The sequence below is a fragment of the Chionomys nivalis genome, chromosome 10 (genome assembly GCF_950005125.1).
Source record: "Chionomys nivalis chromosome 10, mChiNiv1.1, whole genome shotgun sequence".
NCBI lineage: Eukaryota > Metazoa > Chordata > Mammalia > Rodentia > Cricetidae > Chionomys > Chionomys nivalis.
In genome coordinates this window covers 78,263,766-78,278,389 of record NC_080095.1, presented here as the reverse complement: position 1 = coordinate 78,278,389, position 14,624 = coordinate 78,263,766, and the positions used below count along the sequence as shown (strand labels likewise).

At 37.3% G+C, this 14,624-nt stretch overlaps 1 protein-coding gene across 10 annotated transcripts in view; it reads left to right on the top strand.

The window, feature by feature from the left end:
- The window catches only part of Dgkb (diacylglycerol kinase beta), a 592,477-nt gene that overhangs the window by 51,625 nt on the left and 526,228 nt on the right, over positions 1 to 14,624 (top strand). Inside the window, exon 1 of one of the 10 annotated variants that reach the window (XM_057782587.1) lies at positions 14,198 to 14,280. The exons of the other annotated variants lie outside the window; for them this stretch is intronic. The gene's annotated coding sequence lies outside the window, so the exon portion shown is untranslated. Of the gene's footprint in view, positions 1 to 14,197; positions 14,281 to 14,624 lie in introns of those variants that run through there. 10 annotated transcript variants of the gene reach the window in all.

Genomic DNA, 14,624 nt, shown 5'->3' with positions numbered 1-14,624 from the left:
GTTTTATTGGGAATTGGATTATAGATCACACATGAAATATTATTGCTGAAAATGCATCCATATTTTATACAAACCCTTGAGGTTTCGTGGGAAGCCAACATCAAAGAAAATAAATTAATCTGGCAAAAAAAGAGATTTCAAGGCAGGCTAACATTCAGTCTGTGACATGGGTGTGGTTATCGCTTTTATCCAGGTTCTGTATGGGAAATAGGAGGAAAAGAAAAAAGAAAATAGTTGACAATATGGAGTTTGGCTAGAATAGGGGTTCATTGAAAGTTATGGACTAAGAGGCTGTGGTTGTTAACAGCATTAAAAAGAAACCAAATGCTTAAGAATGAAGTACTGGAAAAATGCCTTGAGGCTTTCTGAGGGGTTGTTAGATACTCCTACCCCACTCCAACACATCTATGAAAGTGTAATTTTGTGTGAAAGAATGGGTACATGCTGCCCTATGATTCCTTATCCTTCCTCCCCAGGACTCATTTCACGATGATTTTTTTGTCAAGGTACTCAGAAGCCATAGCAATTGGTGTTTAAGGCGGCTCTGCTACTTCTGTTGCCAAAAGACTTCAGATGCATTTACATCTTTCTGATTTTGGAAGTATGCAAAAGGCAGGGGCTACAAAGCCACTGAGATTCTGAGGAAGGTCAGGGAATATACACTAGGTGTCTTGGGGTTTTATTACTGTGAAGAGACACCATGATTGTGACAATAAAGGAAAACATTTCATTGGAGCTGGCTTACAGTTTCAGAGGTTTAATCCATTATTACCATAGCAGGACAGACGTGGTACTGGAGAAGGAGCTGAATTCTATATCTTGATCTGCAAGCACCAGAAAGAAGCCTCAAAGCCTGCTCCCACAGTGACACACTTCTTCCAACAAGACCACACCTCCTAATAGTGCCTCTTCCTATGGACCAAGCATTCAAACACCTGAGATTGTATGGGCGTCTTTCCTCCTCAATCTGCCATGCTATGAACAAATTCCTCTAGTGGATAGTTTGTGAAACTGTAAGTATGAAGTCAAAAATAAACAGAGCACTCCATGGCATGAAAAATACTAAGAATTCCACACAAGGAAAGCTGTGGGTTATGAGTAGATACAACAAATAAAGGAACCGTGTGTACCGTTGCTAGCAAGGCCATAGGCATGAGGCTTCAAAATGTGTAGAATTTACATATGGTCACTGTCTTTTATAGATATCCAGAATGAAGTAGCAAGATTTAACATTTGCTCTTCTATGATTTCTATCTGATGGAGTAGGAATATTCACCATGTATCTTTTTGTTGTTGTTGTTGTTAGAAGCATAGAACTTGTTTCCTGATTTTTAGAGGATTCCTTCTGAAAAAAATGCCCATGGAGTCTAGGGGAAGACAGTGGACTTGAGCTTTTGAACAATGTTTTGAAGTGATGGGTCTTTGGGGAAACTTTTGTAGATCAACTAACTGCATTTGAAATTGTAAGGTGGTGGTATATCTTTGTAGATCCGTGGGTGGTTTCTAAAATGTACCCCAAAGCATCATGTGTTAAAAACTTGGCTGCCAAGTAATGGAATTTGGAATATTCTTAGATTCTAAGTATGTTTACCTAATCCATGCATTGATCCTTTGGTGATTTTGTAATATAATGGCATTATTTGATTGTTTCAGAATACTAATTTATGGGGCCTAATTGCTCACTTTGCTTTCTTTTGCCATCCAGAACTACCTGCCCAGGAATGTTCCTGCCCACAGTCAGCTGGACTCCCCATAATCAATCATTAACCAAAAAAAAAAAAAAAATGCCCACACTGACATGCCCACATAACAATCAGATGGAAGCAATTCTTCTATTAAGATTTGCTCTTCCCTGATATGATCTAGATGTGTGTCATTTGTGTCAGTTTGACAAAATCTAACAAGTACAAATAATGTCAGGTTTCCTAAAGTCACAGAGGCAACAACAATGTGCTGGCATGTGGATATTAATGTTATCAAATTGACAGGCTCTCAAATAATCTAGGAGATTTTTTTACGCTAATTAAGCAGGATTCACATCAAGTGTGTGCAGCATTGTCTCATATGATGAAATACTGGACTGACTTCAAAGGAGAAAGTGAGCTAAGCACCAGCGGTCATCATACCCAGCTTCCTGAGTGTACTATCCATGACCACATGACCACATCCTGATTGCCCCAGCTATTGATACCAAGACTTCCTCACCATGATGGAACAGAACCTCACTCTGTGAGCCAAAATAAACTCTTTCCCCCTTAAACTGCTTTTGCCAGTGCATTTCATTGCAGCCACAGGAAAAGAAACAGAGACAAGCATGTTGAGATTTTTTTCTGTAGCTTCTGGGGGTTGGTATGAAGCCATAAAGGTTAAGGTTAATTGTGGAGCCCTGGGACATCAGTAGTGGTAGAAATGTAGGTCGCTTTTCAAGGACAGCCACAGGTACTAACTGAGTGACGCTAATCTAAAAGAGTGGTCACATGTGCCACAGGCATCAGAGTTAGAGAGATGAGGAGCCTGTTGGAGCCCAAATAATTTTATCAAAAGTTACAACTGATGGACATAGAACTTCTGGGTTTGCTATTTTCTTTCCTGAGTTTCAGTCTTACTTTGTTCTGATTTTCCCTGCTATTTCTCATTCCTTCATTCTAGAATAGAAAACTTCTTTCTGCCATTGTGTATTGGAAGCATGAAACTTGTATTTTGACTTTATAGATGCTCACAACTAAGAAAAAGAAACGTAGGGGACTCGGACAGTATTGGCATTGTTAAGGGTAGGGACATTTTCAAATCGGATTGAATGGGGGTTTTTTGCATTATGAAAATGCCATCAGTTTATAGGAACCGGGACTGGGGTTAATTATGGATTACAGTTATGTGTTTATACATTGGCAATTTGTGGACTTCTGATTCTTAGTTTTGATTGCCCTGTTGACTACTTAATAATGCCTATGGCATTTGTGAGACACTTCCCTGGGTGCAACTGAATGCATTTGTAGAAAGGACTGAATTTGGTAGAATTAGGTGAAAGTGGAAGACTAATTCTAAATGTGCACAGATAGGGTCCAGATCAAATGAAAGAGAAAAAGGAAATTCAGCAGAGCACCAGCATTTCTTGCTCTCTGCTTCCTGATCTCTGTAGACGTAAAGATTTCCAGCTGCAGGTCTGCCCATGAAGTCTGCCCTTCCGCCCCTGCCATCGTAAACTATATTTTCTTAAGCTGTGAGCCAAAACAAATCCTTCCCTTAAGAAAAAAAAATATGTAACCAAACAATGTGGGCTATGTGGGGAGAGTTCAGTCATATTAGATGTTCCCAGCATAGATTGTTATATCCATTTGACAGAGAAGCCAAGAAAAAGTGCTAGGAAAAGATGAAATTTGAGGATGGATAAATATGGACTGAATCCCCAGATATCACTAATGTAACCTATTTTCCATTAAATTTACTCATCCTTAACCTGAACACAAATCTATTTTTCTAGAATCCCATTAACAGAATTGACATTTAGAGAAGCCATGTTCATTCTCCATTTAGTTAGGCAATAGGTCATCAGGTCTTTCTAGTTTTAACTCTGGAAATCTTCCAAAACTGCCATTTCCTCCTCTTTACTGATGTGGACTTTGAAAAAACTGTCTTTTCTTGCTATAATTCTAATTACAGCCCATGCAAAATGTACTTGCTAGCATCCTTGTCCTGCCCTTCCAACTGCCAGTAGAAGGTTTTCTGTGTTATAAATAAAATAATGCAATTTTATGATATTTTATTAAATAGTTCGGTCTCACCTAAGAAATATAAGACATCAACTTAGATTGTGACTTCATTTTTCATCATCATCACCATATCATTGTTAATAGCATCTGCTCTCTATGATTAATTTTCCCCTAATGTCTCCAGCTGTTAAACACTCTTTTGTCTTTATTGCATAGCATTTCGATAGTTGGTTAATTTCTAATGCTTCTATAGCATTCCAATCAAATGACTATTTTCTCTGAAGTATCTGTCAGATGGCCATTTCTTAACATCTGAAAATAACTCATAATTCCATTTGGGTTCATCTCTCTGCATTTTAAATGTGTGTGCATATACCACATTCCAAATATTCCAATTTCTCAACCTCAACCAGTGTTTTATTTTGCTGTGTTGCGCTAGAATATGGGCAGATGTCAGGCTTATCTATTGTAGACTCCACTTCAATGCTTACTAATGAGGGACAGCACAGTTCTAGTTTCTCACTTCCCTGGAACAATACTACTGGGATGAGTGTGCTCCTCTGTGAACATGTGTGTGTGACAGATAGACTCTCTTTTTAGCTTGATTTAATGATCAGTGAAAATTCTTACAGTAATGCATCTATGGAAAACACTGGGTTGAATTTAAATGGTCTACACTAACTCTGGAAGCAAACTAAATTGCTTTAAAAATCCTTAAATAATTTTGATTTTTCAGTCAATGTCCTCCCATTTCCTTTTTAGACTTTATTAAACTTGGCAAGTTCCAACTAAAACATACTATCACCACAACAGTAAGTTGACACTAAAGTGTTTGTATTTATTTGCCATAACAGAAACTCCCTATATTGTATTCAGAAATCAAAATTCCAACGTGTAACAAATATGTATACATAATTAGTTACTCGTTCACAAAAATGCAACTACATTTAAATTCATATTATAATATTCTAGTTTTATTTATCCAATAAAAATTCTGTATATTTCCTTTCATTTGAGCTTGTAGTAATCTTTTTTCCTTATACAACAGTTATGCACTTAGATTAAAAAATTAAGTTTTCTATATTTTAAATAACTTCAATATAAATTTTATTGTTTTATATCTTACCAAAATCAAAAATCTGACCAGAATCTTTTCAATTGTCAATGATGAAATATTTGTAAAATATAGTATTCACACTACGAGGCACAAATGATGACTACTTAATATGAAACACTATATTTAGAAAATTAGAAAATATAAAATCCAAGGGGAAAGATAGGCTGTGGTTTGAAGATATAAATCACACATACACACACACACATACACACAACATGCATATAAACACACATATACACACACACATACTCATACACACACATTGCAGACATTTAGCACACATCCTATTCTACAATTCTGGAAATTTAAAGATGTAATGTACAACCATTTGGCATTCTGGACCATTAAAAAATACATTTAAAATTATTAAAAATCTTGAAAATTTAGCTTCCAGTAGCTCAAGTCAGCTGTTTATGTGGGATTTCCCATCATGACTTTAACTGCACTTGCTCTTATAATCCCTCCTCCCTCGGCAAAAGGACAGTGGGAGTTTAGTTCAGTGAAGGTTCTATGATGGCAATTAAGGTAGTCATCAATCTGATTGCAAGGGAAGGCCAGTTCAGGCACCCTCTCCACTATTGCTTGAGTCTTAACTGGGATCACCTTTGTGGATTCCTGGGAATTTCCCTAGCACCTGGTTTCTCCCGAGCCTCATAAGGACTCCCTCTATCAAGACATCTCTTTCCTTTTAATCCTTCTCTGTCTCTCCCAGAGTTCAACCATTCTGTTCCCTCATCTCCTCAGCCCTTCCCTTCCCCTCTCCCCAGACTCTCAATTTACTCAGAAGATCTCATCTCTTTCCCCATCCCAGGGGCATCCATCCTTGTCTCTCTTAGTGTCTTCCTTGTTACCTAGTTCTCAGTGGTTGTAGAGTGTAGCCTGGATAGCCTTTGCTTTACATCTAATATCCATTTATGAATAAGTACGTACCATGCTTGTCTTTCTGGGTCTGGACTGACAGATAAGGAATCTGCATAGGACCTAATGTGGTTGACACAATCTGAATGTGGGTGACAGTTCTGTGGCTTGGGTAGTTTGTGGGAACATTGGCAATGAAATCAGGATTTATCTCTAGTGCATAAACTGACATTTTTGAGCCCATTCTATACCTTGCTCAGCCTTGATACAGAAGGGAGGACCTTGGTCTTGCCTTAAGTTTATATGCCAGACTTGGTTGACTTGATTCCCCAGGGTAATCCTTTCTGAGGATTGACTGGAGGGTTGGGTGTAGGGAAAGTGAAGGAGGGAGCAGAGGAGGGAAGAGAGAGAGAACTGTGGTTGATATGTATAATGAAAAAAATTAAATAAATAAAATATTGAACATTTAACTTGTTCTCAAAGTAACTAAATCTATGTTTTATATTAACTGCTAAATTAAAAAATATTTTTTGTAGTACCATGTACGATGAATTCAAGAGGAATTACAGGAAAAGTCAATTTAAAAGTCAATTAAATGTTTTGTAATATGTAGAATATACTTTGTTCTGTAAAAAAAAGTAATTGAAATGGAATCTAAATATTCAAGCAAGTCGAATTGATGTAAAACTGCCTCATTTATAGAAGACAATAAAACAAAGAAATGACTCACACACACAGTGACATGATATGGTCCCCTTTGTCTTCGTTTCCACTTCTTTTCTTTTCTTTACTTTATTAAAGTCAAAATCTAGCATTTAGTGTAAACATTAAACATTTAATCTATATAGAAAATTTCTATCAGAATGCTATAGGTACAATTGATTGAGCATAGAGTAATAAACGTTCAGTGTGAGAATATTAAATTGAACATATTTATTGTTTCCTTTTCAATATCCTTAACTTTTAAAACTGAATTACTATTATATACAGAAAGTTGTTATAGCCACTACATAGACGTATACCTAAGGTACAGGCTGCATTTAACAATTGTTTGTTCAGAGGGGAAAAGAGATGGTTCAGTGGGGATAAGGGCTTGCCACACAACCAAATTCCCAGTACTTGTGCAAAGAGGTCAGCTTGTCATTCTGCTCCTATATCTCCAAAAACTGGGGGATGGCAACAGGAGCATCTTGTTTTCTATTCGTTCACCGTAGCTGAAGTGGTGACTTCCAGCTTAAGTCAGTGGCCCTGACTAACAAAGCGTAGGTGGAAGGTATAAATGTAGTCATTGTTTCAACATATTGTGCACCTTGAGCGACTGATGACCATTTGCTGGAATCTTCACAGTGTTCACCCATACCCGCACAATGTTGTGTGCATGAAGTTCTTCAATTCTCTTCCTCCCACTGTAAATTAGGGACAGTGTCCTAAAGAAAAGATCCAAGTGAGATCAGCTTACATAATCTTTTCAAAATAGCACAGAGCTGAAAAACTCATAAACAAGTGTAAATGCATCCATTTAATTTTCCTTTGCTTAATATTCTGTCCCTGACACACATTTTCAAAATTTTGTTATGCTATTTTGTATTGTTACAAAACAGAATTAAACAGTTTGTGCGAAAAATACATAAATTAACATTTTATAATGACTTCTTGTGCCAAATACTTTTTTAAAAAATAAAATTCACAAAATGACATACTGGCATTATGTACACATACAAATGAATAGGTAATAAGAGGCATATAAATTAAATGACTTTTATTTGAGTTCAAATTTATTTTAAGAAATCTTTACAGTAAAAATAGATCAGGCATTGTAAAGAATAAAATTTATATCTTATAAAAATTGCTCCTTTTAGCCAGGAGGTGCTGGTGCACACCTTTAATCCCAGCACTCAAGAGGCAGAGGCAGGTGGATCTCTGTGAGTTCAAGGTTAGCCTGGTCTACAAGAGCTAGTTTCAGGACAGGGTCCAAAGCTACAGAGAAACTCTGTCTTGGAAAAAAGAATGCTCCTTTGTAGATCTGAAACTGAAGATGTTTGTTAGACTGTATGCTTTGAGATAGCAGAAATTATACAATGAAAGTAGAGATATATTTCAAATATAACTAAAGTTATTCTTTGCAGTAAAATGTATACTTAGCAAGAGGATATCAGACATATTATTGCTAAGACATATCACTTAAGTACCGAAATACAAAATTTCTCTTCCATTAATTTATTACTAAATGAAACGCTTTCTCATTTTCCTTTTATTGGTGGCAATGAAAAATAACTAAGTCACATCAGAGTGGTACTTTTAAATGCTTTTGATCACATGCCTAAATTTGTGCTTCTAGCATGAGAAACAATTTTGGCTGGTGCTGTGTCTAATACATCAGGTGCCCAATGTGTGTATTTTACGTGGCCCAATAGCCAAGAGATTCTTGGCTTTGACAAGGCTGTTGTGAGATGCCTGCCTTCTCTAGTTTTGGAAAGGAGGTGGGGGAAAAACATGCATGTTTATTACAGCATGGAAAGTTTATAATTGAAGTCCTGAAGGACACGCTGCCTTAAGAGAATATACTGATCTTCTTCCACAGCCTGGTTTTAAAAAAATGAAGAAAGGAAATTATGCATTTTACTATCAGTATTGAAGATCAGAGAAAAGCACCACTTCTCAGCGTCTTTCATTCTCTGCTCCTTAGTTTATACTGTTGCTTTTTATTCTGTCCTTATGCCTCATCTTCTTTGATGTTCAGACCCCTTATCACCGCTCACACTAAGTTCCCTGTACTCCAGCTCCCTGGGTGAAATGTAAGAGATCAAGACCTTTCTTTTTTCTCATGAGTCTCATACAGTCTGCTTCTAGGGAGTAAACTAATAAGCAATGAAATAATGGTGAAATCCTGTTACTGCTTTTGCACACGATGAAGAAAGGTTGCTGATACTAATGGGGAGCACCCCCCCTTCATTCTGCATCCCTTTTCTCTTCATCTTCTTCCATACACCTCACTACCCTTCTCCGGGATCAATAATCTCTTTTCCCAGACTTCGTTTCCTGCTCCTGACCTCTACCAACAGGACATTCCACCAGGATCAGTTCCTAGTTACTGTTGCCTGGAATGACTTCATACATTTCATCTCCTGGTGAACAAGTAGTTCAAGGTCAAACTCTTATTGAGTTCCCTTTCATAGCTTTTCCTAATCTCCGCAGTCAGAATCACACCTCAGCACTAAGCTTCTGAAGTGCAGTATTTATTCATCAACTGCCTTCTGGAAAGATGAATGAGGTTAAATCTGCCTTTGAGGAGGCACTGAGATCATTGCAATCTGGGCGTACTGTTAATTATCTTGTTTGCCCCCAGAGCTTCTGACAGAGGTAGCTACTTGTCACTACACGAGGGCTCGAGGGAATGTTTCTATCCTGTCTGAGTGCTAGTTTTTGTATATTGTCTGATGACTCCCTTTTTTATTTTCTCCCAGTGTTGCTTAGATTACTCTTCCTGTGTTTCGAACTGCTTTTGTTCTTTCTCTTTGCCTCAACACCTTCATCTGCTGCCCTTTGACACCATAGAAGAGTTACAGCCCACATGGTAAGCTGCACGCTAATGATAACACATATGCTCCAGGCCAAGAATGAATATTCCTTTTTGAGGGTGCCATTCCATTTGACCCATTATGCTCATTTGTGCTCCACAGAGCGTATCTAATCTCTATAGAGCACACTAGTTCTGACTTGCATTATCCACAGCTTTCATATATATAGTTTCTGTATGCATGTTTGTTATTTTTTTCCAGGAGAAACTAATTATCTAAACAAACCCCAGAACACTATAATCAAACTTGTTCTTTGTGTATTGCCTTTGCTGTTTGAATTCTTTTATATACAGGAATTTTGAACTTGTTGAGGAAATATAGTTAAGCAAGAAACATAAACAACTGCAATTCTAGCTGTTTACAATGACAAAGAATCTTACAACAATCCAAAAATCAAGCACGTCCTGCAGTGTGGCTCCTGCCTACATCTGTAAAGTAAAGCAGGATTGATTATTGGAAATCAGTTTTATTTTTACATGCCATTTTTTTTTCTCCAGAATCCTGATGATTATTTGCATTATGAGTGAAATATTGTTATATGACAGTGTCAGGAGCCTCAATTATAACTAAGGACTGGTATCCTATAAATGCTAGCTGTAAAATGTCAAACAGTTACTTACAGAGTTAAGCAGTCAATTCATATTAAACACATTTTCCAGCCAGGCATTCTTTTCTCTTTTTCTTTTGTCAATATATTTTAAAATGAAGTATAATTATGTGACATCCGTCTTCCCTTTCCTTCATCTAGCTTTCCCATGTATCCTATACCTCACTCCCTGTCAAAATAATAGCCCCCTTTTCTTTACTATTACTGTTACATAATCAATGGCTCTCTCCTTCTCTCCCTTTCACTCACCATTTCCTCATCTCACTTTCTTTCCATTTTCCCCCTCAGTTCTTGAGACTATGTCTCACTGTGTAGCACAGGCTGCCTTAAAGTTATTCATTTTACTCCTGAAAATGTTTACAGTAAAACGATTAAATGAAGATTTTGTGTGACAGAAACAGAGGTCAGAAGAAATTACCTCTGACTTTCCAGATTTGCATATTTCTCATCTGTGAGTCAAATCAGCTCCAACCCATAACCTTTCAAAAAAGGAAATTGTGCGGATACCGATCGTGTAGATTTTATTGTTACTCCTTAAGAAATACAATATGATTGTTTGTATTACATTTAAAGGTTATCAGTCTAGAGGTAAAGTAATTGTACATGATAATTTGTATAGAACACATACAAATACTATACGGTTTTATTTAAAGATCTTGGGTATCAGTAAGTGGAGTAGCCACAGGGGATTGTAAAACTAATCCTCTGTGGATACTGGGGAAAGATGGCATCTTTACAGAAATGTGAAAAGCAGGCACAGGTTCAGGATCACATTAGCAGGATATCTGAATATCTGGAGAATTTGTTCAGAGGTTCTCAGTGTCCCAGAGGCTGAAATACCTAAAGAGAAAACAAAACTAAGGTGATGTGTGACAACCACTACCATAACCACTGTGACAGTTTTGTGAACTCCTTGTAAATTACTACTGGGTTCTCAACGTCCAATAGTGCTTCTCACCATTTGTACAACCAGGAATCAGGCCATGGCTTGCTCTGTTCTCTTCTGAGGATCTCACAACATGGAAATGTCATAGAGCTGTGTTGTCACGCCTAGGTGCAACTGGTGAAATTTCCATATTAAGTCCCATCAGGTGGACTGACAGAATGTATTCTCTTTTGATTTCAGAAGATGTAGAAGAGAGAAGGTGGGGAGGGAGGGAGGCAGATTGCTGATTTGGTTTCTGACCTCTATTTAAAAGACTCACCTAAGAGAGACATACATAGATCTAATCTACATGGAAAGTAGAAAAAGACAAGATCTCCTGAGTAAATTGGGAGCATGAGGACCTTGGGAGAGGGTTTAAGGGGAGGGGAGAAACAGAGAGGGGGGCAGAGAAAAACGTAGAGCTCAATAAATATCAATAAAAAAAATTAAAAGACTTGCCTGGTGAGAAGGAACTCTTTCAAGATAATCTGTTTGGATGAAATAAAACAAACTGCAGAGAAAATTTCATTACACATGAAAGTCTCATTATCTGAGATCAAGGATGAAGCTCAGTTGATAGGAAGTTGCCTAGTATACACACTGCTCTAGATTGGTTCCCAGCACTTCATCAACCTTGTATGGAGGTAGACACCTTTATTCCCAGCACTCTAGAGATGACCACCACAGAGGGATCAGGAGTTCAAGGTTATTGGCTATACAAAGTGTCATAGTCCTGTGTGTACCTTCTGAGATCTGTCCCAAAAACATCTCAGTGTCTTTGTCATATAAGCTGATTAAAGGAGTTAATTCTATAATTTCATCATGTTTTACTCTGTCAAGGACCTTTTGTTTGGGAAAAGAATTCATGTATTCTCTGACAAGGGAGAAATGGAAGCATATGGCCAGAGATACTCATCTTCACACATCTTTTCTTTACTTCTTGATTTTGCTCCGCTGGGTCGCTTCTGAATTTGCACTGGGAAAATCTGCCTCCTAGTTTGTTAGATTTTTCTCTTGTGTCTCATTATCTAGCTCAAACTCATGTAAAGCATCTGTCATTGTCTTTTCTATATCTTTTGATTCATCCCTATTTATTGTTTGTATTAGAATATGGACCAATGCTCAAGTCACCCAGAACTGCACTGGAATACTTTCTCCTTGTCTTTGAGCTTTTACTGTATTTTCTTTAATTTGATCCCGTACTCTGGAATCTAGAGTGCCCTTCTCTACCAAGAATTATATTCTGTTATTAAATCCCACCATTCTTGTAACTGGACTTTAGACATTGCAACACCACTCTTTTTAAGGAAATGATGTATCAACTCAGTATTATGGTGCTGGTTTCCAGCTTTAGCCCCATATTAACCCCGATTTACTTCTTTCTGCAGAAGTCCTCATGTCCTTTCATAGTTTTTCATTCAGATCCTTGATTTGAGGGCCACTTGTCAACTTTCCCTCAACGTATGCGACCTGAAAGCATGGGGCAGACTACAGTCTAAAGCTGTAGAGAAGTTTACTTCAGTTTCAGTGTCCCTTTATGCATGGATGAAACAAAGAAAGCAAAGATCCAAGAAAGGTTGTTTGAGTGCCGGAAAACATGGTTACAAAAACATGATCAGAAAATCATGCAAATAAGCACCAGTAAGCATATTTTAATTATTAACAGAGTAGCCCTTTCCCAGAACTTTCTCAGGACAGACCAATTTAAACACAATTGCCTGGTATGTACTATAGATTTTATCTTAGAAAGCATGAAATCAAGACAGAAAGCCATATCCAGGTTCAGGGTACACTGAGGACAGCACACCACGTATCCTTCCATGAAACTCGGTTCTATGGCTCTGTTCTGACATCCACAAGAATAAACATGCTTTGTAAATCGAATGCAGTTATTTGTTCCAGGAGGTAGGAAATCACAGCCAAGAAAAACCAGGGAAGAAAATGCCCCAAAGGTGAAAGGCTGCGCCTTTTTTTAATGGAGCCTCTCTCCCAGTTCCTCAACTTGCTGTTCACCATGCCTCATTCTTTTGTTCGTGTTCCAACACAGGTTTTCATGCAGCCAGGCTAGACCAGATTTAGTGTGTTGCTGAAGATGACCTTAAATTTCTGGTCCTCTTGCTTTCACCTCTGCCTGCTAGGACTATGTGCATGCAACATCCTGGAAAATAAACCCAGACCTTCACTCATACTAGGCAAGCATCCTACTGATTGAGCTGCATCCCTAGCTCACATTGTTGATTTTTAATAATTACAATTTAAAGATAAAACTTAAATTTCCAGAAAAAAAGGATTAGAGTAGACTGAGAATATCTGTACAATGAGTACTTTTATTTCACAATAGTGACAGTCTCTGAGCCACAAATGAGTCACTGATGCAGGTATGGATCAATATAAGAAACTGAATACACAATAGAAGTGGTCGGAAAGTATTTCAGTGTGATATGAACTATACAGTTTTAAAATAGACAAAAGTTACAACTGTATTTATATTATATGTACACACAGCAATTAAAGGATAAGGACGTACATAAGTAATAAACACTGATGTTAATGTATGGAACTTAAAATTGCATATATTTGTGAATGTCAAAAAACATATGCTTACCTCATAGAAAAGGATCAATTATAACTGCATACTTTTAGTTTTGTATTTCAATGAAAATTGTATTTCTAAAGACAATTTAGGATTTCTGTGTTTTCTGTTCCATTCAGACAGCTTCTAAGTTTTAATCTCGAGTTTTTCAACTCTTAGATAAAAGCTTCAAGGGACTTGTAAGGAATGGAGCATAAGTTAAAATTAGTTCCTGGACTGGAGATATGACTCAGTTGGTAATGTATTCAGCAAAAGAATGAATACTCGAGTTTTGATCTCCCACGCCATATAAAAGGCAAAGAAAGGAGTTGCCTTCCTGCAACCCGATATTAAGAAGACCATCAGTCAAATGGATTTCTGGAGCTGACTGACTAGCCAGACTATAAACTAGATCCAGGTTCAGTGAGATTCTCTCTGAAAAGCAAGATAAAAGGTGATTGAGAAAGACAGGCAACATCAACTCCTGTCTTGCCCATGAGTGTGCTGTACTCTATCTACTTATTCTTTCTCATAGACACAAACACAAATAAAACATGTTTATAAAATTTCTTACAGAAGATTAAAATGCTATCAGAACATTCTCTACCTGATTAAGTCTGATTTTGTATGTGATTCAGTGTGGTAGATAATGTGGTCATAGAGTTAGGGAGATGTCAATCATTTTGTTGTCATTTGTAATGTGCAAAAGGGTAATTGGCACTGTCACCATGTTTTAGATTGAATAGCTCCCTCTATGGAAGCTAAGTATAAATTATGTATCCCTTATCCCTCAGGACAGCATGTGTAAAGGTACCTGTGCATCTCTCCTCGTGAGCAAAAAGCAAGTTGCAACCAAGTCCTATCAAGTTCACATAAGATCTTAATATATAGTATCTAAACTGAGAGTAGAAAGGTAAGTTTGGAAGAATGACTGCTTCCTGGAAATAGATTCAGGATATTATTGTAAAGCAGCATCTGAGACATAGAGAGCTTGGTCACTTATGGCTGGAAGACTCACTGCTGAACCAATTGCTGACTGATTTTATACACATGTTTGTGTTCGCCTCTGTGTGTGGGTATGGTTATTTGTATTGGAGTAGGCTGTGTCTGTTGATTTTGGAAAGAAAGACTTATAATAGTATTTTTAGTTGATTTTCCCTTTCTAGTAAATATATATGTACATATTTTGTACCAATGTTTTAACGTAAAGACTATGCACCTTAGTATAAACAGCCTATATTTTTTCTCTCTTATACC